The sequence below is a fragment of the Physella acuta genome, unplaced genomic scaffold (assembly GCF_028476545.2).
Source record: "Physella acuta isolate Inbredline_101_S28 unplaced genomic scaffold, ASM2847654v3 ptg000379l, whole genome shotgun sequence".
Lineage (NCBI taxonomy): Eukaryota > Metazoa > Mollusca > Gastropoda > Physidae > Physella > Physella acuta.
Window position 1 is genome coordinate 157,472 of NW_026731898.1, and position 15,029 is coordinate 172,500.

General features: G+C 34.5%; 1 protein-coding gene across 1 annotated transcript in view; it reads left to right on the forward strand.

The window, feature by feature from the left end:
* Window positions 1-980: 980 nt before the first annotated feature.
* Window positions 981-15,029, forward strand: part of LOC131941986 (uncharacterized) — a 130,693-nt gene continuing 116,644 nt past the window's right edge. Inside the window, exon 1 of the mRNA XM_059301629.1 lies at window positions 981-990. The gene's annotated coding sequence lies outside the window, so the exon portion shown is untranslated. The remainder of the gene's footprint in view (window positions 991-15,029) is intronic.

Here is a 15,029-nt window from a genome sequence, read left to right on the forward strand (position 1 = left end):
GGGGTGGGGGGTGGGGGTGGGGGGGCTTTGGGGTGGAGTTACGTTATTATGTAAGTTAGGTGGGTATCAGGTGGGTGTTGGGTGGGGGTGGGTGGTTTTATGCTGTTACACTAAAAGCAAAATGTCATCATCTTTTTCTACTTGTGTCCGAAAAACATGGGACAGATGAAGTTTTTCTGTTTCAATGAGCGAGGCATACAAGGGGATAATGTGTTCAGCCCTATGCCCTGCCGCCTTTGTTTCCCTAATGTTAGTTAGGTTCCTATCAGAGCGGGATGAAGTCAATGACGTTCTAGTGATTTGAACTCGAGACTTTTTGTAGGTCTCTACCGCTATGCCACGCCGTTCCTTTTCTTCTTTATAACCGTTTAATTTCATGTTTTTATATTTAGACTATCTTTCTTTTCTAAATATTATACTGTCAGCCACTTGATCTGAAGATATTTACATTTCTGCTCACTCCCGCTGTTTTGAGATAGAGACATTTTTGTTTTGCTTTACACAATTTATTCTTCGTATCTCTAAGGCGATGCCAAGTGTACTTGAGTTGCAGAAATAGTTGAATAAACCCAAGCACCGCCTGCAAATGCCAAGTGCTTTTCTCTTCTTGGATTCCTTTACACAAAGTGTGGGTGACCGGAAAGATGTGCGACGGAAAATTGCGCAACGGATAACTTTGCATAAAAAAATGTGCGGAAGGGTGTTTTTTGTTTTCTTAAATCAAACATTTACAGACATTAACAAAGAGTGAATACATGTATATTGTAGCATAACAAACATATTTCCTTGAAATATGACACAATTTAAGTGTATTGGTAAAATTTGTTTGTATTTGGGCATTTTCTATTTGCGCAGTTTCCGTTGCGCAGTTTTATGATCGCGCATTTGTTTTTGGAACCAAAGTGTATTATGCTGAGCGATCTCCGTTTTCTTGACAGTTTTCCTGAGTGAGGCGCTCTATTTGAAGGGCTCAGTGGAAAAAGTACTTAAGTTACATTTTTTCAAAAATGAGTTAAGACCGGTATATTATTTGACTACCTCCCCTTAACCATCCCTGTAAATTTGGGCCATGGAAAAAGTACCGAAGAAGCTTAAATTGAATACTCTGCATCAGCTGTTTTTGGTATTTCAATAACAATTTAAAAACTTTGCACTCATTTTTCTCAAAACTCTCAAAATACACTTAAGTACTTTTTCCACTGAGCCCTTCATTTGGTTCCATACTTTCCAACAATGCCAACCTTCATGGATCTATATGACATACTTATCAAATCTTTGGACACTTCTAGAAAGTACAATACGATACTTTTGTTTTGTTTTGCCACATTATTTATTTTATTATTATATTTGAGTTATGTTTTAAATTCTGTTATGGGCATAATCGAAGTACAATAAGATACTTTGGTAATGCCCAAAACAGAATTTAAAACATAACTCAAATGTATTAAATACATGTGGCAAAACACCAAACAACATCTTGTAGACAGTGAAATAAAAGTCCGCAAATGGAGATGGATAGGGCAGACCCTGAGAAGGATAAAGGATACATCGTGAGGAAAGCATTAGACGTGAAATCTCCAGGGGAAGAGGAAAATAGGCCGGTCAAGGAAATCCTCGAGGAACAGTAGAGATGAGGCAAGGGATGCCGGGCTTACATGGGAGCACAGAAAGAGAGCCCCTCAAAACCAAGTCCAATGGCAGCCCTTTTGCTCAACAGGTGCAAATCAAATCAAGGCATCTCAAATATAGATGGCTATTCCGATAGTGATCATATACATGTATTACAATATTGGTAGCACTCTGGTGTAAGGGCATACAATAGTTTAACTGGTAGTTATCTGTTCTTTGTTGTAGTAATGTGGAAATGAAACTAAAACACTCCGCACTCCTCCCCCCCCCCCCCCCCCCCCCACTTCCACAATCTTTGCCAGTCGGTTCAAGGTCACCGGGCAAACAGGAGCTCGCAGGTCCCCGAGGTGTTCAAAAATTAACGACCTTGTTTGCCCGGGTTTCAACGAAACAAAAGATGTCACACAGGTGGAGATAACTGCTTGTTCTTGGCTCGCGATTTTTATCTCCCTTGCCAATCCACGGGAACAAAAAAAAACAAAAAAAACACGGGAAAAGAGAAAAAAAAATGGATGGCATGGGGAAACACTGACGTCTTTATCAGATCTGTTTCATCTTGATGAATTAAACAAGAAGTGTTGTGATAGCAACACAGCAACATCCGGCCAACAACAGATTGTTTACAAGGGAGACAAGTCACACGTTTTGTGCTAACTGGACAGGTTAGGCGAGGCTTAGCGACAATGGCCACAAATTTTCTCTCTATCTCGCACACACCATATTTATATATATATATATATATATATATATATATATATATATATATATATATATATATATATATGCTATACTTGTACAATATATATATATATATATATATATATATATATATATATATATATATATATATATATATATATATATATATATATATATATATATATATATATATATATATATATATATATATATATATATATATATATATATATATATATATAGTCCTATATAAGTCAGATGTTTTTAAAGAAAAATGTTTACCTGCTATAGAAACTTTAAATAAGAACTCAGCTAATTATGAAATGGATCTTGCTAAGCGAATAAGAAAATATAACACCCAACATACCTCCAACATCTGCCAAACGCACATTTCTTTAGATAAAAACAATCACTAAAAATGTTAGAAGCTACATTTTCTTGAAAGATTATAGTTTAAACGATGTTTGCCTGACTAAAATATAAGCACATGTGTATCAACGAAAGAAGTAGTTTTCTTTGAGTATTAGATAGACGTTAACAACCGTTTGTCTACATTAAAAAAACAGAGTTCAAATACCTCAAAAACTAATGTTTGCCTACGTAAAAAATACCCAACTTTGGTTATGCTTAGAATTCGTGTTTTCCTACATAAAATCGAGATTTAACCTCCTCGGGAAAGTAGTGTTTGCCTACATCTGAAGATATTAGCGTTTAAAACTTAACACGGATGAAACGACACAAACCTTTGATGTAGGCCTACATTAAATTGGTTGTGGGGGACTATAGATTTTTTTGTTTCATTACATGTTTATAGGCGGTCGAAGGCAGTTAAATGTTTTTGATGTTGAATCACACTTGAGTGAAATGTTTAGTTTGTGTTGTGTGTATGAGTGTGTTGAGTGTGTAGGTGTGGGACTGTGTGTTTGGTGTGTAGGCAGTAGCGTAGCGAGGTCGGGTGTAACCCGGTGCGGCACTTAATGATGTCACCCCACAGAGGTGTAGCGACCCTTCCCGGGGACAAATTTTCGATTTGCACCCCCCCCCCTTCAAACTTTATATTTGCACCCCCCTCAAGTTTTCGATTCGATTTGCACCCCCCCCTCAAGTTTTTCTCTATATATTTTTTCATTTTTTTGCCTTGGTGTCACCCCCCTAAATGGTGTCACCCGGTGCGGTCCCCACCCCCCCTCGCTACGCCTCTGCGTGTAGGTCAATATACTCTACTCCTTTTAATGTGCTATTTATATCGTAACGTTTACATTGTTTTTTTAAGCCTTTGCTTCAACCCTGACTCTAGCCATAACCCTAATGTTAAATCTATCAACAATTAGGCCATGACCCATAATCCACAACATTTTCCTGATTCAAATCCTGATCCAAAACTATGTTCTATGACTTGATTCTATCAAAAAAAAATTTGCATTAAAAAATCTTGACTTTGTGTATTTTACTATTTTATCTTTCTCGTTTAACTTTTTACCGTCATTAAAATTGCAAGTAGATCTGGTTGCCTTTCAAGTCAAAGAAAAATACACGACGGTCCACGTCACTGGCCAATTGATTTACCCGTAGCCGTTTACAATTTTCAACATCCTTAACAAATTAAAATTTTGTTAACTATTATACACTTTGTGGCACAATATTACAAATTATACTAAAATCTAGAATACATTGTTAACAAATGCCAATAAAGTTAGAAATAATTTTTTTACAGGCGATATCCTACTAAGAAACACATTGTTAACACATTGTTAACACATTGTTAACAGAACGATCAAATCCATACTTGTATAGAAAGTTAACCCTCAATACAACATACTACTCAGTAATTTAGCCGATTAAAGACTACAGGGTTTTATATTATTGACTTGCGGTTCTTTAGGTCTAAGCTAGTCAATAAAAAAATCGAGCTATCGAGAATTACGAGAGCAATAGACAATGAACTTAGTGAAAAACATGAAAGACTTTTCTATTATCTTATTCAAAGAAAAAACAAACTTCAATGAGTTTTATTGTCTAATATATATTTTTGTTCGACCGATAAAGATAGACTATGCTCAAGAGAAATTTCTTTAAAAAGATCGATAAGGGATAGCGGTAGAGGTTAGCAATGGTTTAGTTTTATTTCTATAGGCAGGGAGAAAGTTGCAGTCTAACGATGGTGGATCCCTAATAAATCCAGGAAGGGGTAGATATAGGCTTATCATTCCATCTGTCTTTACCAACCTCCCGAATATATATGTATATGGGTCTACTACAAATGCAGACAGACATTTTCTTGTTTCCCGTTTGCAACAGAACATTATATATATATATATATATATATATATATATATATATATATATATATATATATATATATATATGTATATATGTATATATATAAATATGGGGGGGGGAGTGGGGGGAGTGGGGGGGGGGGGGGGTTGTGTGTGTATTAGGCAAGCTCCGCATAATGGAAAAATATGTCAGTTTTCCAGACACTATCTATACTTCAGTAGATACATTTTTAACATGTGTGCCCAACCATCCGTCTAACGACTTAACTCCGCTACCATCTATATCATTACGTAAAATGTCTGGGTTTTTTTTTCTTATGGTCGTAAATAATAACACGTGACCATATTAAAAAGTCGTTATTTTTTAACGGTCCGTTACATTTAATTACCGGTTGCATTCATTATTTAAATGCGGTCACGTGGTCTCTGTAGCAGAAAAACAAGGTGTGATCTTATCCAGACGTGAGTGTGTTCCCCCACTCCACCCACTCCCCACACCCCATCTATTAGTGACGCGTTTAACTACAACATTCCTAGTTTCTACAACACAAATCTACTTTGCCATTCTTAGTCCGAACAACACAAATCTACTTCACTTTCCTAGTTTCTACAACACAAATCTACTTTGCCATTCTTAGTCCGAACAACACAAATCTACTTCACTTTCCTAGTTTCTACAACACAAATCTACTTTGCCATTCTTAGTCCGAACAACACAAATCTACTTCACTTTCCTAGTTTCTACAACACAAATCTACTTTACCATTCTTAGTCCGAACAACACAAATCTACTTCACTTTCCTAGTTTCTACAACACAAATCTACTTTGCCATTCTTAGTCCGAACAACACAAATCTACTTCACTTTCCTAGTTTCTACAACACAAATCTACTTTACCATTCTTAGTCCGAACAACACAAATCTACTTCACTTTCCTAGTTTCTACAACACAAATCTACTTTACCATTCTTAGTCCGAACAACACAAATCTACTTCACTTTCCTAGTTTCTACAACACAAATCTACTTTGCCATTCTTAGTCCGAACAACACAAATCTACTTCACTTTCCTATTTTCTACAACAGAAATCTACTTTGCCATTCTTAGTCCGAACAACACAAATCTACTTCACTTTCCTAGTTTCTACAACACAAATCTACTTTGCCATTCTTAGTCCGAACAACACAAATCTACTTCACTTTCCTAGTTTCTACAACACAAATCTACTTTGCCATTCTTAGTCCGAACAACACAAATCTACTTCACTTTCCTAGTTTCTACAACACAAATCTACTTTGCCATTCTTAGTCCGAACAACACAAATCTACTTCACTTTCCTAGTTTCTACAACACAAATCTACTTTACCATTCTTAGTCCGAACAACACAAATCTACTTCACTTTCCTAGTTTCTACAACACAAATCTACTTTGCCATTCTTAGTCCGAACAACACAAATCTACTTCACTTTCCTAGTTTCTACAACACAAATCTACTTTACCATTCTTAGTCCGAACAACACAAATCTACTTCACTTTCCTAGTTTCTACAACACAAATCTACTTTGCCATTCTTAGTCCGAACAACACAAATCTACTTCACTTTCCTAGTTTCTACAACACAAATCTACTTTGCCATTCTTAGTCCGAACAACACAAATCTACTTCACTTTCCTAGTTTCTACAACACAAATCTACTTTGCCATTCTTAGTCCGAACAACACAAATCTACTTCACTTTCCTATTTTCTACAACAGAAATCTACTTTGCCATTCTTAGTCCGAACAACACAAATCTACTTCACTTTCCTAGTTTCTACAACACAAATCTACTTTGCCATTCTTAGTCCGAACAACACAAATCTACTTCACTTTCCTAGTTTCTACAACACAAATCTACTTTGCCATTCTTAGTCCGAACAACACAAATCTACTTCACTTTCCTAGTTTCTACAACACAAATCTACTTTGCCATTCTTAGTCCGAACAACACAAATCTACTTCACTTTCCTAGTTTCTACAACACAAATCTACTTTGCCATTCTTAGTCCGAACAACACAAATCTACTTCACTTTCCTATTTTCTACAACACAAATCTACTTTGCCATTCTTAGTCCGAACAACACAAATCTACTTCACTTTCCTAGTTTCTACAACAAAAATCTAAGTTACCATTCCTCGCCCTAACAAAACTGTTCTACTCAACATTTCTACCCCGAACAACAGAATTCTGCTCACCACTCACGAACTTAACAAAACAGTTCTACCTCACCAGTCCCGAACTTAACACAGATCTACCTCACCATTCCTTAACTTAACAACACAATTCTACTTTACAATTCCTAACCCGAACAACACAATTCTACTTCACAACTCCGAACAACACAATTCTACGCACCCTTTCTAGCCCGAACAACACAAATCTACTTCACCATTCCTAGTTTCTACAACACAAAACTACGTTACCATTACTAGCCCAACATAATTCTACTTCACAATTCGTACCCCCAACAACACAATTTCTACTCACCATTCCTACCCCGAAAAACACATTTCTACCTCATCATTCCTACTCCGAACAACACAATTCTACTCACCATTCACGAACTTAACAACAGAACTTTAACACGCCTACCACAAACAAATCCCACCCAGCACTTTTGCACGACCGTTTAATTAGCAGACAAATCCATTATCGCTAAGCTTTAAATGTCATGTTCTCAATATTTGATTAGTCTCAATTGTGGAGACGAAAATTAAACTCTTTCGTGTAGAAATGACCCTACACGAACACTCTACAAAAACATTTTTTTTTTAAATATAGTTAAACAATGATCCTATTGTAATCTTTGTACAACTACAATTAAAATTCTTACTTTCTAAAAGTGTTATTGTTGAAAAAAAAGTTTTATGTTTAGTACAAGAAGTGATATGCGTAAAAGACGCAAAGTTGTATTCGGTGTAAAAAAAAATAATCTTTTAAAGAAAAAGAACAATTCCAATGTCAGAGATGTGGTATTTGGGTAGAGGAATTTCTGAAATACAAATTTGCTATTTACTTCGAATTTATGCTCCAGGAATGCATACATATCTACCAGTTTATTATTTAATTCAATATTATATTACAATTTATATTCAACATTATACTCTTTATTATTTAAGAGAAAACAATCAAGATTTTTAAACAAGGCTTGCAACTGAATTGTGAAATGAATTCATTTTTTCAACCTACAAAAATAAGCTTGTAATTTTTATTGTTTTTTCAACCTAAGTCTGACCAAGACTTTCATGTTTTTGGACACAGGACTACAGACCTGGATACTTGAGCTAAAACAAAAATTTGGGACTTTCACCGAGTTCTCTAGTCATAGCTCAGGACACTTGGCCTTAAAGACGCGGAGATTTCAGGCTAATTTAGCGGGGACAGAGAACTCTTGAAAATCTGATGAAAATCTGATGAAAATCTGATGAAGTCTGTCTTGGCTGGCGGCGGTTGTGTTGGTGTGTTGTGGTTGGGTGTGTGTGGCGGGGAATATCAGAAGTAAGTTGATGCTGTAGTTGATGTAGAAGTAGTTTTATGGCGTGATTTGTGTAATTGGGAATATGAGATGATGTGGAGTGTTTGATTGAAAATTTGAGAAGTTGATGTTGTAGTTGATGTAGAAGTAGTTTTATCACGTGATGTGTGTGATGGGGAATATGAGATGATGTGGTTTGTGTGATGTGGAATATGAGATGATGTGGTTTGTGTGACGGTGAATATGAGATGATGTGGTTTGTGTGGTTGGGAATATGAGATGATGTGGTTTGTGTGATGTGGAATATGAGATGATGTGGTTTGTGTGGTTGGGAATATGAGATGATGTGGTTTGTGTGACGGTGAATATGAGATGATGTGGTTTGTGTGGTTGGGAATATGAGATGATGTGGTTTGTGTGATGTGGAATATGAGATTATGTGGTTTGTGTGGTTGGGAATATGAGATGATGTGGTTTGTGTGATGTGGAATATGAGATTATGTGGTTTGTGTGATGGGGAATATGAGATGATGTGGTTTGTGTGATTTGGAATATGAGTTATTGTGGTTTGTGTGATTTGGAATATGAGATGATGTAGTTTGTGTGATGTGGAATATGAGATGATGTAGTTTGTGTTATGTGGAATATGAGAAGATGTGGTTTGTGTGATGTGGAATATGAGATGATGTGGTTTGTGTGATGGGGAATATGAGATGATGTGGTTTGTGTGATTGGGAATATGAGATGATGTGGTTTGTGTGGTTGAGAATATGAGATGATGTGGTTTGTGTGGTTGGGAATATGAGATGATGTGGTTTGTGTGGTTGGGAATATGAGATGATGTGGTTTGTGTGGTTGGTAATATGAGATGATGTGGTTTGTGTGGTTGGGAATATGAGATGATGTGGTTTGTGTGGTTGGGAATATGAGATGATGTGGTTTGTGTGGCGGAGAATATGAGATGATGTGGTTTGTGTAATTGGGAATATGAGATGATGTGGTTTGTGTAGTTGGGAATATGAGATGATGTGGTTTGTGTGGTTGGTAATATGAGATGATGTGGTTTGTGTGGTTGGTAATATCAGAAGTAAGTTGATGCTGTTGTTGATGTAGAAGTAGTTTTATGACGTGATTTGTGTGATGGGGAATATGAGAAGTAAGTTGATGTTGTAGTTTATGTTGAAGTAGATGTGTGTAACAAGGAGTTTGAGATTAATTTGAATGTGGGGTTTATGTAACAGGGAATATGAAATTAATTTGTTGATGGGGTTATAATATTAATTTATGTGACGGAGAATATGATAAGTACTTTTGATGTTGTGGGTTTTTTGTTGTGAGCAGTAATTTCATGTTGAGGTTTTTAACAAATATATATATTTGAATGTTTTGTTTGCTAATGATGTGATGCGAGTGAAAAGTAATTTGAACACTGTTTGGTATTTTGCCTGTACTCCTCGATAGACTTACATAGCTTAAATGTGTTAATTAACTTAACGGAATCGCAGTAACATACGTGTATTTTGTGGGATGAAGTGTGGAAAACAGCGCCTGTCTGGATAACCTTTCGCATCTTACGATTTCTTTTAACGTTTCTACCTCGCGATATTTGATCCCAGTTTTTCATTGTTTTATCAAACACCGGAGCGCGTATTAGAAATTTTTTTAAAGGAAAAGTCCTGACGTCTGTGTTTTTTTTTTTAAATTAATTTGGTCGTTGTTCCTAACTAACTCAATCGAAATATTTTACTTGATGTTTTCTGAGGGTTAGTTGTTTTAGTTGCAAGTAAAAAATGCGATTAACTTAATGTGAGTCAATTGACCAAATGTGATTCAATTGACCAAATGTGATTTTAATTGTCAAATGTGATTCAATAGACCAAATGTGATTAGATTGACCAAATGTGATGCCATTGACCAAACTGCGATTTCACATATAGCCGGCTAACCGTGACATATTTAACCAATGTGGACATCTATACCACCTGTCTATAGATGTCGCTAGTCACCAGCTAACCACCCTGACACCTACACCACCATCCAACCGTGACGCCATAAAACCATCCTAAACACCACCAAACACAAAACGCTTCACCAGGGGACGCAACTCCTCACACTGCGCACAATAGGCAACATCAAGAAATCAATGCGCCCAGCTAATCAACAGGGGCGATCACTGGCCTCGCGCGCGCTCAGTTGCTGTTCCGTCCCCCTCTTTAGCCCAGCAGCTGTGAGCAGGGTTTATCCGTCGGTACAGTGCTCACAGTTGCCTACGGGACTAGCTGATTCACGTGCGATTGTGGTGTTATGACTGACGTGTTTGCGATTAATTGTCTACTTCGTGACTGAGTCGTAGGTAAACATATAGACAGTAACAAACAGACAAACAGACAAACACAATGACGGATTTATTAGAAAAAAGTTTTAATTAGTGACAGACATAAAAAAAAAGAGAGAGAGAGACAGACAGGTACTGAGAATTTTAAAAAAAACCAGAAAGAGACACCGACATAAAAATTAAACTAAAATACAGACAGATCAATAATAAAATAGATACGTGTCAATTTAAGTCAGACAAAGCGAATGACGCACACAAACTTAGTTGGCTATTTAGTATAATTATTATGTAACTGGTAGTTTAACTTGACAGACTGACGCATAGATTAGTATATAGAAAGAGAAATTTAAAAAAAGAATAATAGCCTAATTAGTAGTGAAAAAAAACGGCAAGGCTATAGACAGAAATCTTCATATAAAGGAAAAGAAATACAATAGAAAACTTACAAAAAGACTGACAGACCAAGAGATAGAAAAAAAATATTATTTTGCTATTTTTAATTAATTCCAGAGAGATTTAATATCAGAACGCTTTCTTTAGTTTAATTGCTTAGGATCCGAAGACTTGCATTAATTATATGACAAGTTACCTCCCTTGATTCTGTGCCATCAAGGGAGATAAAAAATTGACCCACTCGTTGAACATATTCTAGAAACGGAGTAGTCTGCGCATAGACAGTTACCTCCCTGCTAGAGCGTGACAAAACAGCCTTGTCGTGATCACCTTACAGGTAATTAACCGTTTTTTTAACATCTTCCATCATGTGCTGTATTCTTACGTGAAGCCTGTCGTTAATTACGTCACATCTGCAGCGCAGGGTTAGAACAAATGTCGTTATTCAAATTATTTTACCATTATATTAGGTCCAAACTTTTTATAGATACCTGATAAGTTGTTGGTTTAAAGTTGTTGTTTAAATTATTCCACCATTAAATTAGGTCCAACCATTTAATAGTTACCTGATGAGTTTTTGGTTTAAAGTCGATATTCAAATTATTTTACCATTAAATTAGGTCCAACCGTTTAATTATTACCTGTTCATTTGTTGATTTAAAGTAGTTATTCAAATTATTCCACCATTTAATGAAGTCCAATATTTTAATATTTACCTGTTCATTTGTTGGTTTAAAGTTGTTATTCAAATTAATCCACCATTAAATTAGGTCCAAACTTTTAATAGTTTCCTGATGAGTTGTTTGTTTAAAGTTGTTATTCAAATTGTCCCACCATTAAGTTATGTCCAACCATTTTATATTTACCTGATAATTTGTTGGTTTAAAGTTGTTATTCAAATGATTTTACCATTAAATTAAGTCCAATATTTTAATAGTTACCTGATGAGTTGTTGGTTTTAAGTTGTTATTCAAATTATTCCACCATTAAATTAGGTCCAACATTTTAATAGTTAACAGATGAGTTTTTGGTTTAAAGTTGTTATTCAAATTATTCCACCATTAAATTAGGTCCAACATTTTAATAGTCACCTGATGAGTTGTTGGTTTAAAATTATTAATCAAATTATTTTACCGTTAAATTAGTTCCAATCTGTTATTAGTTACTCAACGAAGGGTTGATCTAAAGTCGTTATCCAAATTACTTAAATCATTAATTTACTCTAAAGTCAAGCCTATCACTAGACAACATAACACCTTCATCGCACAGACTTACTGTCGTTATTGAAATTGTGTTATTAAATTATACCTTGGTGAAACTTGTTATTAGTTACCTAAAAAATGATCGCCTAAACTCATCTCTCTAACCATTTATTCGTTAATTTATTCTTACGTCAAACCTGTCATTAGCTACATAACATATGCAACGCATGGACGGACTAATTGCCGCTATTCAACTAACTAACTCTATCAATCAATAATTTTAATAACAAACATAAGAATTAGTTTCCTAGTGTTTCCCAAGCAAGCAGTCACTATTCGAACAACTCATATTAAAATGTATACGATGGTCTGGTCGAATTGTTAAGTGTTTAGCTACTAACCCCAAAGTTCCCTGAGTTAACCCAGCTCTAATGGGTACCTAAATTACGTTAGGGAAAGTAAAAGCGGCTGGTCATAATGCAGACCACAACATCCCTTCATATGCCGAGGTCAATAAACATATTAACTCTACTTCATTCGTCCAATGGTTCTAAGGAAAAACTTTATATTGAAACATATTCATTGCTTGATAAATCTGTGATCATGTTGCGTAAATTAAATCGTAAACCGGAAATAACCAGGAGCGTTGTAAACAGATCAACTCGGTGAGCTAAAGGTCGTTGGGTGCTTTCGCCCATTTTGGACGTTGTTTTTTTTGTATACAACACATCATTAGGCGTCGAGAGTATGGCGAAATGGAGAAAACTCCTATTTAAAAAGTTATTATGTTCATGTGGCTTACATGTAAGGAAGGATAAGATCCATCTTGTACGTGTGTAGATGGAGAGCCACAAATTGGAAAACCTTGTCTAGAGGGATAGATACACATTCATGTTATGATAACTATTCAAATGCTGTGTAAAAGTTTTCTTTATATATATATATATATATATATATATATATATATATATATATATATATATATATATATATATATATATATATAAATAAATATATATATATATATATATATATATATATATATATATATATATATATATATATATATATATATATATAAAATAAGAAATTTGTTCCACAAATACAAACACTCACACACAAACACTCACACACACACACACACACATATATATATATATATATATATATATATATATATATATATATATATATATATATATATATATATATATATATATATATATATATATTTATTTATTTATTTATATATATATATATATATATTGCCTTTGAGAATTCGAGAAAGTTGAAGCCGAGTCCCACATCCGCAAGCCGTCTGTTTAATTGGATGATGCATCTCTAGACTTCTAGATTCGTGTTCTGTAGCAATGTGCTTGAGACCGCTTTTAGACGACCGTTTTATAAAGAGTGCGAGTTGCGTGTCTTTGTTTTGAGTTTGAATGGAGAATGCATAGACATTGTGTAATAATCGAACAGGTCTAGGAGATGTATTAAGTTTAATGGCTTCGCACCGAAATGAAATTCTCCAACCTGTGAGTTAAATTTTGATCATAAACATCATGGCTCATATTCTGTCAGTTCACATTGTTTACTTTTTTTTTAACACCGACTGTGTTTAAAATGTTTTAAAAAACCCACATTTTTCGGTTTGGAACAAACATGGTATGGAATTTACTTTTATTTCATACTTATTACCAGTGGCGTAGCGAGGTCGGGTGTCACCCTGTGCGGCACTTAATGGTGTAACTCTGCTTATTACATACTTTATAAACAAAATAGTTAAAGATAAACGCTGAATTTCAACATAACCGATAAGTTTCGATGCTCATACGACAAATGGCGGCCATTTATAATTGTTTTATTTCACTGTACAATTCTGAAAACTAAACTTCTGTGACTCGCGTCAACTAAACCCTCACATCAACACAAAATTTTGTTTGTTGGCCATTTTATTTGTGCAGCTTCCACGTCTAGCCAAAAGATGCACCATGACAATATCGCCTGTCTGGGAAACCTGATGCATTTTTGTGTCAAACGATTCCTTGCAACTTTTTTCTCCCACGGAATTTGATCTGAATTTTTCTTTAGTTCACAAACGCCGACGCGTGTATTAAATTTAAAAAAAAAATTAAAATCCAAATGTCAGCGCGTAAGTTTTTTCGTTAGTATTTGTCTTCCAAAGATTAGATAGAAATATTGCTAACAAACATTAGTGTGTTATTGTTATTCAATGTAGATACTATCAAGACTTCTAACAAATAGATAAAGATATTCATGACTAATATTAACTAGAGTGTTATTGTTATTTAATCTAGCTACTGTAAAGACTTCTAACAAATAAATAAAAATATTCATGACTAATATTAACTAGAGTGTTATTGTTATTTAATCTAGCTACTGTAAAGACTTCTAACAAATAAATCAAAATATTCATGACTAACATTAGTTACAGTGTAATGGCAATGTTATATAAATATTATCAACACTTCTTCATAAAAGTAAGTCGAAATATTCATGACTAAAGATAATTATAATGTTATTGTGATTTAATCTTAATACTATCAACACTTCTAACAAATAAGTCGAAATATTCAGAACTAACTTCAATTAGTGTTATTGTGATTTAACATAAATACTTTCAACACTTCTAACAAATAAATCGAAATAATTCATGACTAATATTAATTAGAGTGTTAAAGTAATATTATCTAGATATAATCAACACTTCTCCTAGCAAATCAAAATATCCATAACTCACATCAATTACATTGTTATTGTAATGTTATCTAACTACTATCAACACTTCTATCAAATGAATCAAAATATTCATGACTAACATCAATTAGAGTGTTATTGTAATGTTATCTAGATACTATCCACACCCCGTGAAACTGATATGAGCTCGTTCGTTGTTTAAATAAACGCAACAACCTTTTATTTAATATTTAGTTGCATGCTTGAGGCAAATCGTGA